The following is a 23896-nucleotide window of genomic DNA, read 5'->3' as shown; positions in this document are numbered from 1 at the left end:
CTATAAATCATTTGGATATCGAAGTTAGAAAAGAGACCATTCACCATTACATTAGGACAGTTGAAAAAGAATCACTTGTTCAAATTTACTAGCTTCCTGAAGCTAGTAAAAATGTTTATGGTTTTTAAAATTCCCTGTGAATATATTTCAACACTACAGGACAGTGAGTAACACCTGTTTAACTATTATAGATTATGAGAACAGTAGCTCCTAGAAAAGATAGTATTGCATTTTTCTGTTTAGAACTATAGTGGAGCTAAACTGAAAAATCAGTTGTCATAGTTAACAGCAGTGATACTAGGCATTTTCTTAGTGCGTCTGTTGCTTTAGCTAATAGTCAGCAACGATTAGCTTTTCTTTCCATAGATCTGGTGTCAAGTATTAATCAACTGTAGACTGGAAAGTTTTTATTGGCTAGCATTTATAGTGGAAGAAACACTAGTCTGTTTTTTTTATCGGTAGTCTCTTAACCACATAACTGCATAAGATATTGTCTCTGTGGTGTTCTTACAAAGAGAAACAAATCCTTTAAAAAAAAAAACTGTATTACTACTTCAGTATGAAGAGTATGAAAAGAGTATGAAAATAGTGAACTTTGACCTTGAAGAGTCTAAATGATCTAAATTAAGGTTGTGATGTGTACTAGAGAAAAATTACATTAAGTCTAATTTAGCATTCTTGTTTTTCACATTTTGGATGGTTTCTTAATTTTTTTTTATATTTTTTTCTTTATTTATTTATGATAGTCACACAGAGAGAGAGAGAGAGAGAGAGAGGCAGAGACACAGGCAGAGGGAGAAGCAGGCTCCATGCACTGGGAGCCCGACGTGGGATTTGATCCAGGTCTCCAGGATCACGCCCTGGGCCAAAGGCAGGCGCCAAACCACTGCGCCACCCAGGGATCCCCGGTTTCTTAATTTTAAAGGAAGTTATAAAATGTAGTATTGAAAATCTTAAAATACACAGGAGCTAAAAAATATTTTGATTTAAGAATTCCATTAAAAAAAGGGAGCCTACCAGGAAGGGGCCATGGCTGGGTCACCTAAAGGGGGCCAGGAAGGAAAAGTTTGGTCCTGGTAACCATAATGTGATGCGAAATGTTCTGCCCGGAATTGGTGTCATGGCTCTGTACTTTGTCATCCTCTGCATAGCCACCGTGCACATCCACAGGTTCAGTAAAGGGGGCAAGAAGAAAAGGGTTCCCTATTTATCCTTTTCCATATCAGTGGAGTCTGATCCAAAGAGATAGGTGTGTCTCTGGAGTTAATCGTTAACTATGTGTCAAAGGGTTTGGAGAAAAGCATTTTCCTGATTGATGAAAAATAACTCAGTTATGTACATGTACCCCTGCTGGAAGGTTATGCAGTGTATTAATGGAGTGCATAATAAAAACAAAAAAGGTTAAAAAAAGAATTCCGTAAAAACAAAAAGAATTATATAAATTTGGTTCTTATGCAAAACTGAAGTTTCTGAATGCTTGCAAGGTTTTTGTGTAGTAACTTTTTTCTGATTGCAAAAATCAAGTGTTTGATTTGTTAATCTCTTCTTAGAACAGTAAACAGAAAAAAAATGGGTGTTCATAAAAAAATTGGAAAATTTCACAAATATACAGAAGGAGATAACAGTTACTCATACTTCTACTACCCAAGGAAACTACTATTAATATTTGATATAGATCCACTCTACTAGTTATAGAATCCCCAGGGTATCCTTTGGAATGAATGCCTACAAGAAAGGGTAATGAGTGGTAAAAATGGATATACAGTGTGAATCAAGTTTTGTTAATCTCCTTGTCTCACAGGTGTTGCCAAAGGCTGAAGTGAGGAGCTCCTCCTCACCAACCCCAGGCTGGGAGAAGAGAGCTAGTGGGCCCTTTGGCTAGCCTTGGGTGAAGTGAGGCAGAGCATCTTTTTTGCAGACTGCAGTCTCTCTGCCTTAGGTCTTTTATTTTAACAACTTTGTTAACTCTAAATGGCTACTGGTTGCAGTAGGAGACTTTTGGAGTTCTTGGTGGAGTAGCTTGTTGAATAAGCCACATCAGTTCTTTTCAGCCTCCTAGAAGAATTCTTTACTTTTATTTATTTTTAAAGATTTTATTTATTTATTCATGAGAGACACAGAAAGAGAGGCAGAGACACAGGCAGAGGGAGAAGCAGGCTCCCTGCAAGGAGCCCAATGTGGGACTCGATCCCAGGAATCCGGGATCATGCCCTGAGCTAAAGGCAGACCCTCAACTGCTGAGCCACCCAGGCATCTCTAGAAGAATTCTTTAAATCAGCTCTTACTCAAAAAACTGTCCCAATATTCAGAAATACAGTCGCATTCAGGTTACTTGCACTAAGTGAAAACAAGGTGAAGTGGTTAGACACACCCAGGTGATTTCACTTAACATCTAACCTCAAATCCAGTCGACTTGATAAGAGAAAAATCTGAAGGAGCTCAGAGCAGATTATGGTATAAGCATATGCCAGTCCTCTCCTGTGGAAAAGAAAAGTGCTAATCTGGTCAGATCTGTTAAAGAGACAGGCAAGGCTGAACAAGGCAGAATTTTCTCATCCTGCTCATTTTTGCCCTAGCATAGAAGAAGGATTTCTCCTGGGATGAAACAGAAAGAAGGAAAGATCATGGACAGGTGGCTAGTAATACAAGATGGTTGGCTCTCTTTCTGTGTGCCTTGGCCTAGTGGTAAGCAGATCCCTGGGTCTGAGAAACTAGCAAAATGAAGTGACATGCAGGACAACTTACCCAGGCAGTGATACAGCTTCTTGGTGTTCTGTGTGAAAATACAATGCTGACTTTGATCCCAAGCCCTTAGCGAAAGGAAACCCAGGGATAAGTAGGAGGAAGTAGCATCTCTTTGTAAATGTTTTATTCTTGACATGTAACAGACTCCTGCCTAGAGAATTGTGTCAGCCTCTCCATCCTGCCAGCTGTCTTTCAGGAGCGCCCTCCTGTGTTCTCCTGCACTGACCAGTTTAAAAGGTGTCATTTCTGCCTGAGGATCTTAACAGCTTACATGCCGTGCTTGGTATGAAGGAATTGCTTTGGCAGATGAATAACCATTGTGATGATAACTGCTAGATGCAAAAGAGGGAGATTGCTGGTTTTACAAGTCTATGGTTTCAATTCTTAAGTCTGGCAGGAAACCAGGCCCATTCAGATGGTTCTGGAGACTAATGAAAGGATTATTTTCCGAGGAAGGCCAGAGTTAAGGGTGACATGTGGTTCCTGTCATCCACAAAACCAACCGCAGTGGAAATCTGTTATCACTATTAGGTCCAAAGGAGCAAAGAGAAGAAATAGCTTTACTGGAGTCCAGCGAGAGAGTTGGAGCCACACCTGGGGGTGGGATGGGGGTCTGTCTGGCAGGAACTATGGCCTTGGATGGATTCAGCCACTGTCTGAATTTGTAGCCCGGAGCAGAGAGGGAGTAAGGAAGCAATACTCCCCTCCCCACTTTCTTTCTTCCCTCTTTGATCTTCTTCCAGTCCCATTCTTTGGCCAGACCTATCTGGAGGCCTGCTTGCATTGATGCGGTGATGCTACCCATAGAGGTCAAGTCTTTGGGGGCACAGAGCAGGGCCAGAGTGGTGGAAATTTGCTCTTGCGATGGGGAGAGGGCGATCAAATGGAGAGTTACTAGCACACCATAGTAGCCTATTCATAGTTGCACTTCATCTTGTTAACTCAATCTCATCTCCTGAAACCTCAAAATAAACCTTAAGGCATGTGAACTATTGATTATGACTCCGTTTTATCTTTTAATATAAATAGTCCATGCAGTTACTCTAACCTTATCAGAGTAATGAAATAGTCAAAGAAATAATCTGAATAATTCTCAGAAGAATTGGAAAATCACCAAAGACCTTCTGTTGGGGGCATTTTGTTTTTGATTAAAATTAAACTAAGATTTAAAAAAAATATGCATGTGAACTGTAGAAAATATTTATCCTAAAATACAAAAAGTATAGTTTATTTTTAAATTTTTTTTATTTATTTATTTATGATAGTCACAGAGAGAGAGAGAGGCAGAGACACAGGCAGAGGGAGAAGCAGGCTCCATGCACCCACCGGGAGCCTGATGTGGGACTCGATCCCGGGTCTCCAGGATCACGCCCTGGGCCAAAGGCAGGCGCCAAACCGCTGCGCCACCCAGGGATCCCCAAAGAGTATACTTTTAATTACACATTGTGAATTTGTTTTTTGTTGTTAAAATTAAACTGCAGGAATGCCCTGGCAGGTTCAGTCAGTAAAGCAAGCAACTCTTGATCTTGGGGTTGTGATTTTAAGACCTACTGGGGGTCAGCCCCGGTGGCGCAGTGGTTTAGCGCCGCCTGCAGCCCGGGGTGTGATCCTGGAGACCCAGGATCGAGTCCCACATCCGGCTCCTTGCATGGAACCTGCTTCTCACTCTGCCTGTGTCTCTGCGCCTCTCTCTCTCTCTCTGTGTGTCTCTCATGAATAAATAAATAAAATCTTTAAAAAAAGAAAAGACCTATTGGGTGTAAGATTACTTAAAAATGAAATATATATTTTTAAAAAGTTAGGCTGCAAAAGGAAAGTGGAACTTTTTTTTTTAACTCCTTGCGTATTATCCCTTCAGATCTATTTAAGGTGGATAAATTGGCATGAAGATTCTTACTCAGCCAATCTAGAAATATAAGAAGAGATTTTTTTTTTTTTTAATGATAGGCACGCAGTGAGAGAGAGAGAGAGAGGCCGAGACACAGGCAGAGGGAGAAGCAGGCTCCATGCACTAGGAGCCCGACGTGGGATTCGATCCCAGGTCTCCAGGATTGCGCCCTGGGCCAAAGGCAGACGCCAAACCGCTGCGCCACCCAGGGATCCCAAGAAGAGATTTTAAGCTATTAAAAGAGGATCTGTTTCAACCCATGACTTTATTGAGCACTTGGCTTTTAGAGATTAAACGGTAAATAAGATACTTTGCTTCCCAAAACTTAAGACCAGTGAAGAGGTCCACACCCAACTATAATAATCATTGATAGTTCCTTTAATAGAAGCATCAGCTGTAGGATTAATAAGAGGGAGAAGTGGTTTACTCAATGTGTCTTTACCAGAGATTCCTATAGCTCACAAATATTTATCAAAAGTTTACACTTGCCATGTTTTAGAAATACAGATGATAAAAAGATACCAAAGGGCCCCAAGCTCAAGGAACTGGGTTCAGAATGAGCCTTATTTATTTCAGCCAGAGCAGCCCGTCTCCCCTTTGCTCTAAGGATGCCTGACATTCAAACCCTTATCTATCATGTCCCTCTGTGGTCCTCTGATCTGGCCCCACCTCTCCAGCCTCCTCAGGTGGCCTGGCCTTTAGTTCTTCAGTCAAACCATTATTAGAGTCTTCTCTTGAGATTCCCTTTGCCTGGGATGCCTGCTCCACTTCATTTCAGAACACCTTTTTTGCCTCCTGGTTCCAGTTTATTTATTTTATTTTTATTTTTTTAAAAGATTTTATTTATTTATTCACAAGAGACAGAGAGAGGCAGAGACATAGGCAGAGGGGGGAGAAGCAGGCTCTACGCAGGGAGCACGATGCAGGACTCCATCCTGGTACTCCCGGGATCACACCCTGAGCTGAAGGCAGACGCCCAACAGCTGAGCCACTCAGGATCCCACTGGTCCCAGTTTAAATGCTGCCTCTTCACAGGATCCTTCCCTGACCTTCCAGACAAAATCCAGGGATCTTTTTACTTATTCTAAAACCCGTATATAGGGATCCCTGGGTGGCGCAGCGGTTTAGCGCCTGCCTTTGGCCCAGGGCACGATCCTGGAGACCCGGGATCGAATCCCACGTCGGGCTCCCGGTGCATGGAGCCTGCTTCTCCCTCTGCCTGTGTCTCTGCCTCTCTCTCTCTCTCTCTCTCTGTGCCTATCATAAATTAAAAAAAAAAAAAAATAAAAAAAAAAAAAACTAAAACCCGTATATAGACAGGTACTTTCCTCTTCTCCCTCAAATACTTTAAAACTTATTAGTGTAAACTTTTGATGGGTGCCTTCATAAGTGCTATGAGAGTTATGTCTTCAGTGCCAAGCATGGTGTTTAGTAATAGTGCTCAATAAAGAATTATAGAGGGGATCCCTGGTGGCGCAGTGGTTTAGCGCCTGCCTTTGGCCCAGGGTGCGATCCTGGGGACCCAGGATCGAGTCCCACGTCAGGCTCCTGGTGCATGGAGCCTGCTTCTCTCTCTGCCTGTGTCTCTGCCTCTCTCTCTCTCTCTCTCTCTCTCACTGTGTGCCTATCAGAAAGAAAGAAAGAAGGAAAGAAGGAAAAAGAACTGGCTTTTAGCCCTGACCCCTATCACTCACCAGCTCTGTGGCTTTTGGTATCATGCTAATTAGGGTTTAATTTCTTACCTGTAGAATGGGCATAATAATGGCAGTTAGTACGAGTTAGTCACTATGCTTTATCTGTTATCTCCTCAACTGAACTTCATTATAGAGGTGAGATGACTTGCTTGAAGTTACACAGTTTGTAAATAGAAAACAGGATTTAGGGACACTTGGGTGGCTCAGTGGTTGAGTGTCTGCCTTTGGCTCAAGGCATAATCCCAGGACTCTGGGATCGAGTCCCACATCAGGCTTCCTGCATGAGACCTGCTTCTCCCTCTGCCTATGTCTCTGTCTCTGTCTCTCTCTCTGTGTCTCTCATGAATAAATAAATAAAATGTTAAAAAAAAAAAGAAACAGGATTTAAATAATGATCTGTTTAATTCCAAAAACTGATTGCTTTTCTCCATACCTTTTCCTGGGGGAAAAGGAGTGACAGAAGATTCCTGGGGGTAAAACCTGTAGGGGAGAAGGTCTTTGATGCAGGTAGTAGTATGGATGCCTATTCTGAAGATATTGACATTCATGAAGAAGCAGGTTTAAATCACTTTTCGGGAATTGAAGTGTGGGATTAACTCCCATTTAGGTGAAGGGGTAAGTGACTTCTTCACGGCTCTACCCCTCCCCAGGGTCAAGTGACTTCTAAACTATCCTGAAGAAGTTAGCTGGGCCCTGAAGCCAAAAGTAGTACAAATGCCCCAACGCAAGAACTGGGGTAGAGAGTGACAAGCCTTGCAGGGTAGGCCAAGGAGTTGCTAATGTGCTATAAAATGCTGTAGGGAAACATCAATGAGTTTTTTATTTATTGAAAATATTTTGAAAGTAAGAAGTCCCAATTTGGAGTCCCCATTAGGGGCCAGGGTGTTCATAGCTTTTCTCTCATTTTGCATCTCTGGAACAAAGTAAGCATTTTAGTTCTTTCATTCCACTGTACAACCCAGCACAGTAGTGTTATGAAAAAGGAATTAGCAGCATGGGGTAAGGAATGGATGTTTATGTTCAGTTGTTTGGTATAATTCTATTGTTATTGTCTTTCTGTGAGGGTAGATTGCCTAGCCTAGATGGGTAGCAACCTCATACAAGTCACTTTACTTTCACCTCTATAGCCTCAGCTTTTCATTTGGAAATTAGGGTTAATTAAAATGTCTACCTCATAGGCTTATTGTGCAACATCCATGCAGTACCTGGCACAAAATAAGCTTTTAGGCAATGTTAGCTGTTACTGTTATTAATATCTATTTCTTGTCAATTTCTGGCCCATGTTTCTTGAGTGAATGTGCATTGTTTATCAAAGACAGGTTGACTGGGACACAGGAGGAACTGACTTTTTTTTTTTTTTTAAGATTGTGATTTCAGTGTTTACAAAGATAATAAAATAACAATGAAAAGAAGACAATGAGCCATTTTACTGGAGCAGTCCTAGTGTTTCCTAGATGTGTTTATGATGAAATGTGAACCTGAGCTGATACTTATAGAACCCATGGTATGTGCTAGGGCTGTGCTTTCCGTGCATTATCCCTGGGAAGTAGTTTGATTGTGTCTAATTTACAGATAAGGAAGTTAGGATCTTTCTAAGGTGTTGCTATCAGACAGCTGTAGAAGTAGGCATTAAACCATGTGCTTCTCCAAACCATTTTGTTCCTTTAGCATTGTAAAAGGCTGACTTACTTTCCAGCAATTTCAGCAGCTCTGCTGGAGGTAAAAATGGGAACTAGGGCTCTTAATTGTTTTTCTAGTCTATTGGATTAATTGAAAGCACCAGGCATAGTGTGCTGCCTAGTACATAGTAGAGGCTCAAGGAAATATTTATGGACTATAAATCTTAATCAGAATGAGTGAGAAAAGGATGACAGAGAAAAGCAGTATTAGGGGCTGGCCCCAGCCTGTTTTCTACTAAAAAAGAACCCCAAAAAACAAATCTGAGGTCACTAAAGATTTTATTAGCATAGCATGTTTACACAGACTAACGGTTAGAGTCTGAGGTGACGAATTTTCCTGTGTGTTGCAGGGGATTGACTCCTGTCTGTAGAGTTGTTATCTACAGAAATATATTTGCTTCCCTCTGGGTGCCCCCACTGCTTAAGAAGCTCCTGGCTCTGTCCTTGTTTTGGGTTAATGAGTTTAGTTTTTTTTTTAAAGACTTTATTTATTCATGAGACAGAGAGAGAAGCAGAAACACAGGCAGAGGGAGAAGCAGGCTCCATGCAGGGAGCCCGATGTGGGACTCAATCCCCGGACTCCAGGACCACCACATCCTGGGCCAAAGGCAGGCGCTAAACTGCTGAGCCACCCAGGTATCCCCAATTAGTTTAGTTTCAACGAAGAAAAGCTATGTGTAATGTTAAAATAAACAAACCATAAATAGGAAGGTGTAGTTGCTGTCATAACTCATCACTAATCTATTTCAAAGCCAGATCCAACTGTATTTGTATTTTCCTTTAGTTCAGGTAATTCAGGGTTGGCAAACCTTGTAATGGTAATGAAGGAGGAAGGAGAGGAGACCTTGCATAGAGCAGCAAGCATGCTGCATTTAAATGTAGATTTCTGGGCAGCCTGGGTGGCTCAGTGGTTTAGTGTCGCCTTCAACTCAGGGCCTGATCCTGAAGACCAGGGAGTCCTACGTCAGGCTCCCTGCATGGAGCCTGTGTCTCTGCCTCTCTCTCTCTCTCTCTCTCTGTGTCTGTCGTGAATAAATAAATAAAATCTTAAAAGAAAAGAGTAAATCTAGACTTCTTCTCCCTCCCCCATAACAACAGAAAAAAAAATCTTATTTTTGTGGGGGAGGGGGAACTTCATTATGGTGAGGCATTTATTGGACATATCAAACCTGAAACGTGGCCAGTCAGATGGTAGTTTGATTACTAAGTATTCTCTATGATTTATCATGTTAGAGTACATAATGAAGATACTTAAAGAAGTAATTATATTAATTTATTATAGAAGTAGTTCATGTGTGGAAATTTTAAAGTGTAAAACATTCAAAGACTCTGGTAAGACCCAATGCCCAGACCTTGGTTTCTTTCTTTCTTTTTTTTTTTTTTTTTTAGATTTTATTTATTTACTCATGAGAGACAGAGAGAAAGAGAGAGAGGCAGAGACATGGGCAAAGGGAGAAACAGGCTCCATACGGGGAGCCTGACATGGGACTTGATCCCGGGCCCCAGGATCACACCCTGGGCTGAAGGCAGGCACTCAACCGCTGAGCCACTCAGGGATCCCCAGACCTTGGTTTCTAGTTCCATTCTCCAGTAAAAGGAACTAGACATGACTTAATTCTATGGCGGGGGCAGGGAATAAGCAAGTTGAGCCTGGAGCATCTTCTAATCCCAGAAAGCACAAAAGTGTTAAAACAAAACACAAAACACACAATAATGGGGTATGTCAAATGAACACAGGAGCCTGAAAGAGCTCCTAGTGGGTCCAAGGTGGGACAATTTAAACAAATAATATCATTTAAAATTGTAACTCAAGGGCAGCCCCGGTGGCGCAGTGGTTTGGTGCCGCCTGCAGCCTGGGGTGTGATCCTGGGGACCCTGAATCGAGTCCCACATTGGGCTCCCTGCATGGAGCCTTTCTCCCTCTGCCTGTTCCTCTGCCCCTCTCTCTCTCTGTGTCTCTATGAATGAATAAATAAAATCTTTAAAAAAAATTGTAACTCAAGATATAAAATAAAGATAAATAAAAGATACAATCAATATACATATAATATGTAATAATGATAATATAAATATGTAAAAATATAATAAAACATTAATATAAAAGGAAAATATGTGTGTCCATACAGATGTAAATAAATGATTGAATGGGTAAGCAAATAGGAAAGAATAGATAAATCTTCCATGTAGAAGAATTCCAATGATTAGTGTCAATAATCCTCCAAAAGGAGGTGAAACATAACTATCCATCCCTTAAATGTGGGCTGTGCTTAATGACATCCTTCCAAAGAGAATAGTATGGAAAGGGGGTGTGAAACTTTTCAGTGGAGAAACTTGACAAACACTACCCCAGCCAGATGATCAAGTTAGCATGAACAATGATAAGTGTTCACTTGATATGATGTAATGAGAATGGCACTTTACCTCTGTGGTCTTCCTCCTCAAAATTAATAATCCCATTAGAATCTTGAGAAAACCTTTAGAAAATTGAGACTTTCTATAAATATTTAACTAGTACTCCTCAAAACTGCTGTCAGGGTCATCAAAAAGGTATGAGAAATTGTCAGTCTAAAAAGGAGTAAAGAGATATGACAACTAAATGTAACGTGATATCCTGGATGGGATTCTGGAACAGAAAAAGAACATTAGGCAAAAACTAAGGAAATCTGAATAAAGTATGGACTTAATGTGTCAATATTGGTTTATTAGTTGTGACAAATGTAGCACACCAACGGGAGAGGTTAACAATAGGGGAAACGGGGTGTAGGGTATATAGGAACAATGTAGAGTCTTTACAACTCTCTGTAAACTTAGCATCATTCTAAAATTGAAAGCTTATTTTTACAAAAAGATGGTGGCAAGGACAAGAGTCTGTAGTTCAAGTTTAATTTTCATCATGCTGGGAGCCTAAAGTAAATAAAAGCCCTTGGTGTTCTAGGCTGATTATGGTGTAAAGTGGGACAACTCTTCTTTGCTGTCATCTTGTAAAGCCATGACAGTTTATTTGCAGAATCAGAGAATGCAGGATTTTTAAATGTTCTCCTGTGGAATTTTCTACCGGCATGACTTTTTTTCCCCTTTGCTTCTGCCCGGTAGCAGTCCCCTGAGTGGCATTTGCTGTCCTAGTTAATCAGAGGATAGGAGAAATGAAAAACTCTCCTCTTCCCCCTCCTATGAAGTTTCAATGGGCACTGGAAATGTAGGTCAAATTGCATCACTGTAGAAAGGAGCGAACAGGAAGGTATTTATGAAGTGCTGCCAGCCTCTCTTTAGATTCCGAGTTATGATGAGCCAGTGTGGAGCCAGCTTAGGTGTGAGATACATGGAATCAGAGAGTCATGTTTTTGATGTAGTCCCAGAATGTTACATTTAATCAGTGATAAAAAGATTTCTGTCTAAAACCCTAGTGAGAATAACTTGTACTGGCTTTGTTTCATTTGCATCTCCCGGCTTCTGGAATTCTTTTTGTCTCTTATTTATTATTGGTGTATTACAGCAATTTATATGAATTTAGCCAGAGATAATTTGAATTGTAGAAACTATTCCCATGTGTACATTATTTTTTTTTAATGTTATTTATTTTTATTTATTTATGATAGAGAGAGAGAGAGAGAGAGGCAGAGACATAGGCAGAGGGAGGAGCAGGCTCCATGCACCGGGAGCCCGACGTGGGATTCGATCCCGGGTCTCCAGGATCGCGCCCTGGGCCAAAGGCAGGCGCTAAACCGCTGCGCCACCCAGGGATCCCTACCATGTGTACATTAAAAAAAAATCTCTTGTTTGGTAATCACATTGAGTCTAATAATGTATTTTGCAGATTATCTTCATTAGCATACAGAAATCAGAAAATATGTTTTTTATTTTTAAGTTTCAAGTATGCCGTTCCATGACTTTTTTTTGCTTTCTATTTTTTTAATGTCTTTAATGGATTTTAAGATAAGCCTTTAAATATATTTGTATTTTTTTACATTGTGTACTACTTGCCTTTTGTAAAAAGTCCAGATATTTGCTGCCCAAGTGCTCGATATTACTCACATTGTCATGAACAGTAACCATCCTGACAGCAAAACCAATTAAAAAACTTACTTCATTTCTACTCTTGCCTCTATTAAGATTATCTGTAGTTTGTATACCAAATGGAAAATCAGATGATAAAAAAATAATTGCACAGGCTTGGGTTTTATTTAATCTTATAGGTTGCATAAATTATTCTTTGAAGTCTGTTTATAATCTAACATACTTTTAGTTATTTTTGACTTTTTATTTTGAAATAATTAAATATTCACAGGTTGCAAAGACAGTTCAGAGAGGACCTGGTTACTCTTCACCCAGTTTCTCCCATAAGTTACATCTTTCCCAACTACAATTCAATACCAAAACTGGGAAAGTGACATTGGTATAGAGTATGTGTGTAGTTCTGTGTAATTTTATCTCATGTAGATTTGTATAACCACTACTACAAACAAGATACAGAGCTATTCCAGCACCACAAAAATCTCCTGATGCTGTCCTCTAATGGTTTTAGTCATTCATGTTACCCATATAGTCCCTAACTTCTGGCAACCACTAATCTGTTCTCCAACTCTAATTTTGTCATTTTGGGAATGTTACATAAATGTGATTTTTTTGAGATTGGCATTTTTCATTCATTTTTAAAAGAATTTTATTTTAAAAAGATCATCAATGTTAAACATTTAAAAACATATTTATTTTAAAATAAGTTGTTGTCCAGAGTTTGATTCACTAATTTTCAAACCTGTACTTTTCTTGCTTGGTTGTCCTATACTCTGTTGCTATATTTGAACAGCAGCTAAAGTCGTATGTACCGAGGTAATAGCTGATTATAGCATTAACCTTATTGCCTACTGTTACAGATGATACGGCAATGTTAAAGGGAAAATTACCCCGGGAAAAGCCCATTCCATTAGCAAGTTAAGTTAAATATTGCAACTGTTTACCGAGCAGGAGTAAGAAAACCAAGTGTATACTTTAGTTTTACCAAATAAAGTGACACTCATTTGTGTTCATTTCTTCTTGAAAGAGCTTTGCAGAGAGAGACTCTTTGGGACATGATATTTGCATGAACAGCAATTTAAATATTTACATTAATTAATGAAAGAATTGCTAGATCTTCCTCGACTTATAATGGGGTTATGTCCCAATAAACCCATCATAAGTTGTTCCAAGATGCATTTAAAACACCTAACCTGGGGCGCGTGGGTGGCTCAGCGGTTGAGTGTCTGCCTTCAGCTCAGATCTCGATCCCGGGGTCCTGGGATCGATTTCCACGATTTCCACATCAGGTTCCCCATGGGGAGTCTGCTTCTCCTTTAGCCTATGTCTCTGCCTCTCTCTGTGTCTCTCATGAATGAATAAATAAAATCGTAAAAACAAACAAACAAACAAACAAACAAAAACCAAACATCTAACCTGGGGTTCTTGGCCGTCAGTAGAGTGTTGGTAGAGCATGTGACTCTTGATTTCAGGGTTGTGAGTTTGAGCCCCATGTTGGGTGTAGAGATTACCCAAAATCTTAAAAAAAATAAAAATAAAAAAAAAACCAGTCTAACCCACTTAACATGGCTTAGCCCAGTATACCTTAAACCTGCTTACATTAGCCTACAGTTGTGCAAAATCATCTAACATAAAGCCTATTTTATAAGAAAATGTTACTATCTCATGTAGTTCATTGAATATCGTGTTGATAGTGAAAACCAGAATGACTATAGGTACAGAATGTTTGTCAGTGTGTGGGTTGTTGACCCTCATGATTGCATGGCTGACTGGAAGCTGTGGTGCTGCTGCTGCCCAGCATCACGAGAGTGTCATACCACATATAGCTAGCCTGGGAAAAGATCCAAATCCAAAATTGTAAGTATGATTTCTACTGAATGTGTATTACTTTCACACCATTGTAAAGTTGAAAAATCATTAAGTCAAAACATTGTTAAGTCAGGGACCTTCTGTATGTGGTTAGTGTGAAATGTCACCATATGAAGGCCAGTGTCTGCATCTTGTTAATACTGTCTTACTGTGGTAGATGAAGGATGGGAACAAACAGCCTCAGAAGGAACAAATCTTCCTCAGATGACTGTATGTTGTTTTCTAACAAAATATAAAAAATATGCTAGATGCTGTAGGACACATTAGTGTTTTGCTACGAATAATGATATCATAGTTCTAGGGAATCCAATATGGCCAGACCTATGAACTGAGCAAATAGAAGGTGAGTCCCCAAGCACCATTCTGCAGCTCACTAGCAATGAAGGGGAGATGTGAGCACTCACCGGTTGGCTTGCCCAGAATTCATGTTTCTGAAGACCATGTCAGAACAGATTTTTATAAATGAGATACTCTTGTAATTGGCAATTGATTTTCATTTGGCTCTAGCTCCTAATGTTTTAGTCTTCCTCCCCATAGGAAACTATTCTTTGTAGTTAAAATCAACCTCTACTTACCACTTTAACATTTTTTCTTTTTAAAAGGATTTATTTATTTATTTATTTATTTATTTATTTATTTATTTATTTAGGAGAAGGAGAGAGAGAGTGCCAGCATGCGAGCTGGAGGGGCAGAGGGAAAGGGAGAGGGAGAAGCAAATTCTTTGCTGAACAGGGAGCTCAATCGCAGGACCCTGAGATCATGACCTGAGCCAAAGTCAGAGGCCTAAACCACTGAGGCACCCGGCTCCCTACCACTTTAACATTTTCTTCTGATCATCCTTATTTTCATCAAGCAGCATGATTGTACTTGAAGTAGTGGTTGGGATAGAGGAAGAGGGAAGCCATCATTTATTGATCATCAACTGTATGCCAGGCACTGTATAAAAATGTAGTAAGTAACTCTGTAGCACGTAAGACAATTTTCTTGATCAGATTTTTTTTTTAAAGATTTTATTTATTCATCAGAGAGAGAGAGAGAGAGAGGCAGAGACATAGGCAGAGGGAGAAACAGGTTCCATGCAGGGAGCCTGATGTGGGACTCAATCCCGGGACCCCAGGATCATGCCCCGGGCCAAAGGCGGCACTAAACCGCTGAGCCACCTGGGCTGCCCTTCTTGGTCAGATTTATTTAAGAGCCCTTCTGCCCCAAACAGAATGTATCTATTAAAATACATGTATGTTAATTTATATATAAGTAGATAATTTAAAGAATATAGATTTTTAGATTAATTTGTATGTTCATGAGGCAATGTGTGAAGTGATATGGAGTATAGGGATATAGGACCTACCCCACCCATTAACAGCTCTCTGGAAAACCAGTTATAAGTAGAAGAAAAAATCAGCTAACTACAGGAGTGAAAACTGCCCTACCCATCAATGCCCTACCAATCTACCAACATATATAATAAGGCAATCCATAAGTAATTACCAAATAGATCCTTCAGATTGTAAATGCTGTAGTTGTTCAGAGGAGGACAAGATTATTGATCTCTGACCCTTAGTTCTGTCACTTATAAAATGCAGATGATACCTACCTCATAGTGAGAAATGAATAAACTGTGTAAGTAAAAGCCTTATTAGACAACAATACTAATACTGTATTAGGGTGGCCTGACTATTGCTACCTAAAACTTTAGTAGCTTAATACATGTTCATTTCTCTCTCAGGTCACAGCTCAGTATGGGTTGGCAAGGAGACTCTTCTCTACCTAGTTATTAAGGGTTGAAGTTTTGTGGCTCTGCCCTCTAGGGGCTTGGAGCCCTCTCCATTTTACTAACCTAGGTTATGAGAGACTGAGGATCAAAACAAAGAGGTTTACATGGATCAAGCCTAGAAGTGGAACCCAACATCTCTTCATATTTTAGGACTCACATAGCTACATCTTACTGCAATGGAAATTGGGAAATTTAGTCTAATTGTGTGTTCAGGAAGATGAAGAATGTGGATATAGGTTGGCATTGGCAATCTTTATCACAAATAATATTTAAAAGGCTTAACAGAAGAGGAAGGACTTTCCCTGGATCTTTTAGAGAAGCTAGTAAAAGTTGCAGTAGGTAGCCCCGCCTGCTTTTATTTACCTGGCCTTACTTAAGGAGGAAGGGTAGAAAAGTTCAAACAAACAAAACAAAACAAACAAAAAAACCCTGCAGGCATTGTTGATAAAAATTACATATTTATTGTACTAGGAACTGCTTCTATTGTGAGCCATTTGGTAGTGACCTTTAGGCAAGCCATTTAACTACTTTATACCTCCATTTCCTCACTTCTAAACGTTCTTCATAGGGCTGTGGTGAAAATTAAACAGGACAGTGCATGTAAAGTACTTAGCACAGGGGCTGGCCCAGAATAGACACTCAGTAAAAGTTGTTACTGTTATTGGTAGTGTTAATAAGTATGCCTCCAGAGTTAAATACTTGCTAGCTGTTCATTTATTTGACATCATTCCTAAAGGACTGTGTTAGAGTAGCAAAGAATGATTTGACTGAGTATATTTATGTGGATTTTAGAATTCTATAACCCTACTCCAGGATCAGGAGATTGATGTCCCCCTGGCAGATATTGGGGGAGAAACCCTTTCTGTCCCTCACAGGCCTTCCTTTTCCCTGTCAACACCACAGACTTTTTATTGCCCTGTCAAGAGGACAGTAAGGCATCATGGACTTTACTTTTCATCCTTCCTTCCCCTTTTTCGTCTATAGGTGGACTTGGTTGGGAAGAGTGTGGGTAGATGCCACAACAGCTATGTATTGCTCAGGCCTAATTGCAAGTTCTCAGCAAGGCGGGAACATCCCACCCCAGGCCCACATTATCTTGAGTGGTTGGGTAGCTTGTCAGACCCAGTGGTTTCATTGAATTCAATTCTATTCAGCAGGCATTAACACTTAGAATATCAGGCCCTGGGGGTATGAGGGTGAAATGTTGCAGACCCTGCCTCTAAGAAGCCCACTTAGGGATGTAGGTGTGATGACCTGAAGAGGTTTATCAGAGTTTGTTTTAAAGGCTGGATGGGAGTTACTTGGAAGGTAGGAAGTAGTTTAGGATGGCAGGAACAGCAGTGTGGAGGAAAGAGGTAAGAATTGCTGTGCAGGGTAGCAGTAGAAGGAATGGTTTTCAGCTCCACTTTAGTATGCAGTTGCCACAGTTCTACCCCTTTGGGGCCTCATCTCACAAGTCTCAGTATTTTTTTCTGGTAAAGGAGGATAGTAAAAGTTGTTACATCATAGAACCGGGAGGATTAGGTGAGAATGTATTTAAAGGGTTTACTGTGTTGAAACTGGGCACTTAGCAAGTAGTGCTTAGTGAATGTCAGCCACTGTTACTGGACTCTGCTTTAGACCTGCAAATCTACTGGCTTGAGCAAACGTTTTACACAACCTGGGGAATTATTGACAATTATATTTTTGTTTCTCCTTCAGCTAATGGTGAAATAGTGTACTATAGTTATGCTTGATGGACAAATGGCTTACCCCTCAGCCAAATGGAAGGAGAGCCCTGTCAGTGAAGCCTGGGAAAGATGGGGCTTGAGATGGGAGAGCCATGTGACCTGAAATGGCAAGGGAAGTGAGAAATGGCTATATTGAAATCTTTCCTGAGAAGGGCTGAATGTGTATGGAAATGTTCTGGTGCCAAGCACTGACAGAAAATGGAGGCTTTAATGGAGTTTCATGGAGGGTCAAGAAAGCCTTATGACTAAAATATCTCCTTGAAACCTAGGCCAGAGGTGTTGGAGTCCTTACTAGTAAGTGATGTCAGCTCCTGGTTTAGCAGTTGTGTGTTTAGTGGAGTGACCTTGAGAGCAGACCCTGTAGCTCAGTAAGTGGGAGAACTTCAGCTGGTCTTTGAAGAGGTGGACATCTAGCACCATTGAGAAGTCAGATTGTGTGGAGTATAGAGTTTCATTTTTAAATTTGCTTTGACAGGGAAAAAGCCTGTCAGGGTGAAAGCAAGGAAGAGAATGAGTAAACTCAGGGCCGTGCTAATTCATATTGCTGAATAATTACAGATAACATGCAATCTGATTTGGAAATGTTTGGTCTGTGGTGTTTCATGTAAAAGAGCCTGAGGATAACATCATAGGCTAAACGTCACACACAGGAGATAGGTGTATAAGGAAAATAAGTGATGCAGCCAGGTGGGAACTTTGAAAAGAAGGTACCCAGGGAGTGGCAAGGGGCATCCCATTGACAGCATCACCCAGTTATCCCCACCCAGGAGAGCTGGCACCGGTGGCCACATTTTTTAACTTTCCAAGAGAAAAAGGAAATGTGGAATTCTATGTGAATCTTCCCACCTTTTAAATATTAGCAACAAATTCCTTTTTTCCCCTAAGATCACTAAAGTAATAGAGACAGTGAAGTGGACTGTTTTAGGCCTGTGGACTTTGTTTGTAGTGAGGGTCAAAGAGTAGAGGATAGCCCAGAGGTTATACATGGAGTTGCTCTGGTGCCAGGCATGGCACCTGGCATGGAGCACATGCTCAGCACGTTTTTATTGAGTAAATAAATGGGGCAAACCTCTGTTGGTTGTCAGTCTTTCCATGCGCAAAATGGAGAGATTGGAGCTGGCCTTCCCTCCAGTTAGAACTTGTATTATCCTCCTTGCAGGGCCCTCTCTACTCTGTTCTTTTCCCTTTTGTGCCCTTTCCAAGCACCTAGGGTGCTTAGGGGTTCAAGCCCCTAGATTTTAAGAAGGTTTAAGAAATAAAAAAATTCATGTTATGCTTCGATACAAGAGTGACTCAGTTCGGCCTGCTTTTCTTCTATCATGGCTAGGGCATTTTTGTTTAATTTTGACATACTTGACTGTACAATAAGTGATCCAGATTACAGCGAGGCTCTCAGAGTCTTAAAAGTACATAAAAATGTTCTAGAAAATAAGGCCTTTTCTCTATAAATGTTGATATAACACTGCTCATGTAACAGTGTGGACTTTTCTCTGTTTAAAGGTAATGAAAGGACTTTTCCAAACCCTTGGGCATTCCACAGAACCTTTTTTTACAACAAATTCTGGTGATATCTGCCCTTTTAAAAACAAAAGTTTTTGCTGTCTTGAGCAAGATTATTTTTGTTGCACTTATCAAGAATCAATTAAAAAACATTTAAGCTCAGAAGAGGGAGCCTTTTACTTTATAGGTCCGTGGAATTCTTAAACCCTTTGGGAAGGAAATGCTTTGGGCCTCTGGAAGACCATACCTGAGACAGGGAAGTTCAAGACCCATCCGTGACAGGAACTGGTTCCCTTTCTATCCTCTGGGATTTAGTGGCCTCCTAGGTTAGATTTGTTCTGAGCACTGTGTTTATTCTTCTCTTTGCTGACTGGCTTTTTCCTATAGACTGAGAGTGCATGGGGGTAGCTTGCAGCCTAGACCAGAGTAGACCCTCTTCATTCCAATTCTAGTTCCAAGGAGAACAAATGGACTGTCTCAGATTAGGTCATGTGTCCAACTTTGGCCAAAACAAAGGAGGAGTTTGGAGTTGCATAATATAAATACCGTTTGGCATAGAGTTGAGAACTACATAGTAGTTAGAAAAAGGATCACCATGGGTTAGGCAGCTCTTAGAAGAAAGGCATCTTCTGTAATCTTGCCCCCTGCTCCTAAAAAAAGAGTAAATAGATTTATGCTTCTCAAGACTTTGGAGAAACTCAAGTTACATCTTTTTTTTCTTTTTTAAAAGATATATTTATTTATTTTGGAAAGAATCTCAAGCAGATTCCCCTGCTAAATGTGGAGTCTGATGTGGGGCTCAATCCCAGGACCCCATGATCATGACCTGAGCCAAAACCAGGAGTCAGATGCTTAACTGACTGAGCCACCCAGGCACCCTTATATCTTTTTTATTTCTTTCTCTCCCATCTCAGTCATTTAAAAATTATCTTATTAAAAATTATATTTATTGACTATTTGTTACATATTAGGTGGTGAATGAATAAAAGCTGTCCAGTTTTATGTTTCTATTCTTAGAACATGCTCTTCAGTCTTCCCCTTAAACAATTTCTTTGGGAGCCCTGGTGGCGCAGCAGTTTAGCGCCGCCTGCAGCCCAGGGCGTGATCCTGGAGACCCTGGATCGAGTCCCACATCAGGCTCTCTCTCTGTATGATGACTGCTTCTCCCTCTGCCTGTGTCTCTGCCTCTCTCTCTCTGTCTCTATGAATAAATAAATAAAATATTAAACAAACAAAAAACCAATTTCTTTGTCTTTGCAAAACAAAATTAAGTTGCTGTTTAGACAGTATGGTGTACTGGTAAGGGAACTAAATTACATCATAGGCCTCCATTCTAGTTCCAATTCCAAACCGTTTATTTACTGGGTAATCTTGAACAAATTATGACCTCTCTCAGTCTGTTTCCTTGCTAGTAAAATGGGGATCATAACAACAGCTCTTTTGAGAATAGTATTCTTGTGAAGATAAAAAAGAACATATACAAACATACGATAGTTGTCTTTCTGCCCCCATTCTAAGAGAAGTTACTATTTTTAACTGCTTATTTTTAGTAACTGCCACTACCTTTTTTTTCCCTCTAAGAATAGAGTCTCCCTTAAAGCATTTTTAAGGTATGCAGGCTAGTAAATGAGGAATTCTTTTAAAGGTAAATGCTATCTTGGGGGCGATTTCATGGCACCCAAAATCTGATGACTTCCTTGGATACTTTGGAGATGTGCCTGGAGTGTCCTGATGGAAAATGGAAACATAGCTTGACCTAATGAAATCCTATCAAGCACAGAGTTTAATCTGCTGCCAGTGTTGTTCCATCTCCAGTCTACTCTGAAGGAATCACTGTCAGCAGGCTGAATGGTTATCTCTAACATAACATCTTTATTGGCTGTCTATCCTGGTAATTTGTAGCTTCCTTTGAGTGATTTTGCATAGCTGTAAAGTGTTTAGGATGCAAAGAAATGAATTTTGGCTCTGGACAGACATGTTAAGCTAGATAGTGGCTTTTATTGGAAATAAGGCAGAAAAAGAACACTAAAATGGAAATCAGAGAAAATTTTTAAAAGGGCACTAGGAAGGAATTAGAAATATAGAGAAGAGACACATCTGGCTTATAAAGATTGGAGGAATGATTACTGAACGCTTACATTACTGAATAACATTTTGTGGGTGAATGAAACCGAAACTGTTTTAAAAAGGGAGAGGGAATGGATGTGATCCATGAATAACTTAGAGCCAGTAAAGATAATTATGAATAAATGTTTGAAACATGGCATAGAATTTCAACTGCTGACTTTCAGAGTTGCTTTATTATCTGATGTCTCAGACCATAGAAATGTTTGGCTTACTATCTCAGAGTATATGAAAGTAAATAAAAGTTAAAACAATCTTCTTGCCACCCAACCTTGGTATATAGCTTGTGAGGATTATAGGAAGAAAAATGTATCAATAGTGAATTTTTCTTATGAAGTAAGCCTGCCTTGTGCTCTACACCCTAGCAGCATCTGCTTCATAGCTGTGTCATTACCTATATTTGCCGTTCTTTCTCTTGTGCTGCATGTCAAACTTGAAAACTGGCTTTCTAACTCTAATTTGTTAACCTTCACTCTCTTGATTCCTGAACTCCATGCTCCTCTCCAAATTAATTTTAATAGTAGCCACATTCTACTTGAAATATGTATGTGTGCATGTGTATGAAAATATGTGCATGATGGAACACATAATTCCCTTGTGCTTTTTAGGAGAATGGTTTAATTGAATTTTTGCTTTCTATTTGTAGTGTTATGAATTGCTTTTATAAATTGCTGAATAATAAAGGGTAGAGTGAGCTCTCCAAATAGTAATTTCATTCAGCGTGTGTGTGTGTCTGTGTGTATGTTTTAAATTTGTGATACTGACAGGTTTCACAGGAGCAGACTTTCTGAATAACCATTTCAAAAATTAAGTGAAAAGTCATTAGTGGCAAATTACATACAATAATTTTAAGCCCCAGGAGGCTGACTCTATGTACACATTGAATAGTCATTTGTTCTTACGTTATTGTAAATATAGCCAATTAAATTCACTGTAAAAAAAAAACCACACAACTGAATTACATTTGTTGTAAAATTGGTAAAGTGCCTCTAATTTTAACACTTTGGCGTTTCAAAACACATAATAATTTTGGAACATCTGGCAACTAATGAGATTGTAGATTTCTGATTAGCTTTATCCATTGTTTCATCCTTTTTTTCCTTTTCTGTTTTTGTAGATCTGAACAGAATTAAGAAGAAAGAGCTTCCACAATCACAGCAGATGAAGATCCACTGGTAAATCGATTAGGATTTTTGGTCTGCCCTCCAAAGTAAAGGTAATTGGCTATCCCAACATAGCACAGACAAATAAATGCAATGCTTCTCGTTATAATAGAGTTTGACTTTTATAAAAGGATGATAGTTTTTAAAATTCAGGTTATCTGAGTAAGATCTTCAGTATAACCCTGAATATGAAGTTTCAATGAATTTAAGAGTACAATATAATTAGGTGTGTGTTTGTCAAAAGAAAAAGTGCTAAGTAACCATCCTCCACTTATCAACACTGTAGGATTTTGGAGATAGGAACATTTCCTACCCTCCGTCCATATCTACCTTTTCCTAACAATTTGTCCAAAGGCATGCCCTTGTGTTTCTCTTCAGTTCTATTTTTCCTCACTCCTGTTTTCTCTGTCTGCAAGCAATGTAGAACCAGCTACTCAGAGTTGGGAAGGTCCTAAGCAAATTGTAAAATAAGCAGGAGTTCTTCAGCTACATGCTCTGGGCCTTGTGCCTTTGCCCAGACTGCCAGGCAGTGTGTGCTCATGAGCAGTCCTAGATCACTATTAATTGAGTTTCTTACTACATATTTGCAGTTGTGCATTTACTATTTGAGGAGGAGGGTGCTAAGTTTTACGTACTGTGAAAAAAGAAGGAAAAAAAATCCACCTTTCCATCTACTCCTGAAAGGAATAAGGAGCTTAAGTTTAAGTAGTTTAAGATGAGTTGCTGAGGGTTAAAACTGAACATGATTCAAAAAGTGAAGACCAAAGGTGTTTCAGCTTCTGAAATTGGTCAGCTTGTATATTTAGGCAAAAAATGCAGTGCTTTAATCAGGTTTAGGCAACTGTAGCAAAGATGGAAACATTTTGAACAACATGACCATGAATCTTCAAAGATAACATTTTGGAGCTTCAGGAAGGATGTAGCAGTTCTGTTTAGGTACTTAGAGCAAGTGACTGGATAGCTCTGGAGTCCCTACCTTTAAAAGGGGCCTTAGGGATCCCTGGGTGGCGCAGCGGTTTGGCGCCTGCCTTTGGCCCAGGGCGCGATCCTGGAGACCCGGGATCAAATCCCACATCGGGCTCCCGGTGCATGGAGCCTGCTTCTCCCTCTGCCTGTGTCTCTGCCTCTCTCTCTCTCTCTGTGACTATCATAAATAAATAAAAAATTTAAAAAAAATAATAAAAGGGGCCTTAAAATTTTCTGACCTAAAGCTGGAAGGCCAGCGATTCAGAAGTACCCTTCAGGGATCATTAAAGTCATCACAAAGGATGGCATTCATTGTGGAATGTCTGGAAAGTACCAGACAAGAAAGAAGCAGCGTTTTCCTAGATGGTAGTGAGCAACTGGTAGTGGTGGAGGTTGGGTTAGGGTGGGGAAGGTGGGGAGAAAACACATTTGACAGAAATGCTAAAGGATCTTTTTAATCTGTAGTTGTTTATTGAGCTTCTGCTATGAGCAGAGGGATTGTCCTTCAGGAAGACAAGAGACTAAGAGGTGGTTTTCACAGGCTACGATTATGACATCCTTTTTTGAATAACATTCAGATGGAAAGATTAATTTGATACCAGGAAGTCAATAACCAGGGTCAGGAAAGGAAGAAGTGTAACAAACTCAAGTCTGTAGGAAGAAGTGTGACAGACTCAGGTCCAGACAGGTAGAGGAATGAAATGGGCCAGGTAGAATTGGAAGGAACTGTCAAAATCATGGACAGTTTTAAAG

The 23896-nt window shown here is 40.0% G+C and overlaps 1 protein-coding gene across 6 annotated transcripts in view; it reads left to right on the top strand.

The window, feature by feature from the left end:
• Positions 1 to 23896, top strand: part of ATXN7 (ataxin 7) — a 139873-nt gene that overhangs the window by 11206 nt on the left and 104771 nt on the right. For 2 of the 6 annotated variants that reach the window (XM_038565937.1, XM_038565938.1), the window contains exon 2: positions 22132 to 22230. The gene's annotated coding sequence lies outside the window, so the exon portion shown is untranslated. Of the gene's footprint in view, positions 1 to 20235; positions 20536 to 20562; positions 20782 to 22131; positions 22231 to 23896 lie in introns of those variants that run through there. The other 4 variants (XM_038565936.1, XM_038565935.1, XM_038565934.1 and 1 more) reach the window with 4 other exon arrangements.

Source organism: Canis lupus, chromosome 20 (genome assembly GCF_011100685.1).
Source record: "Canis lupus familiaris isolate Mischka breed German Shepherd chromosome 20, alternate assembly UU_Cfam_GSD_1.0, whole genome shotgun sequence".
In the NCBI taxonomy this organism is placed as follows: Eukaryota; Metazoa; Chordata; class Mammalia; order Carnivora; family Canidae; genus Canis; species Canis lupus.
The sequence above is the reverse complement of the archived record's forward strand: the minus strand, read 5'-3'. Positions and strand labels throughout refer to the sequence as shown.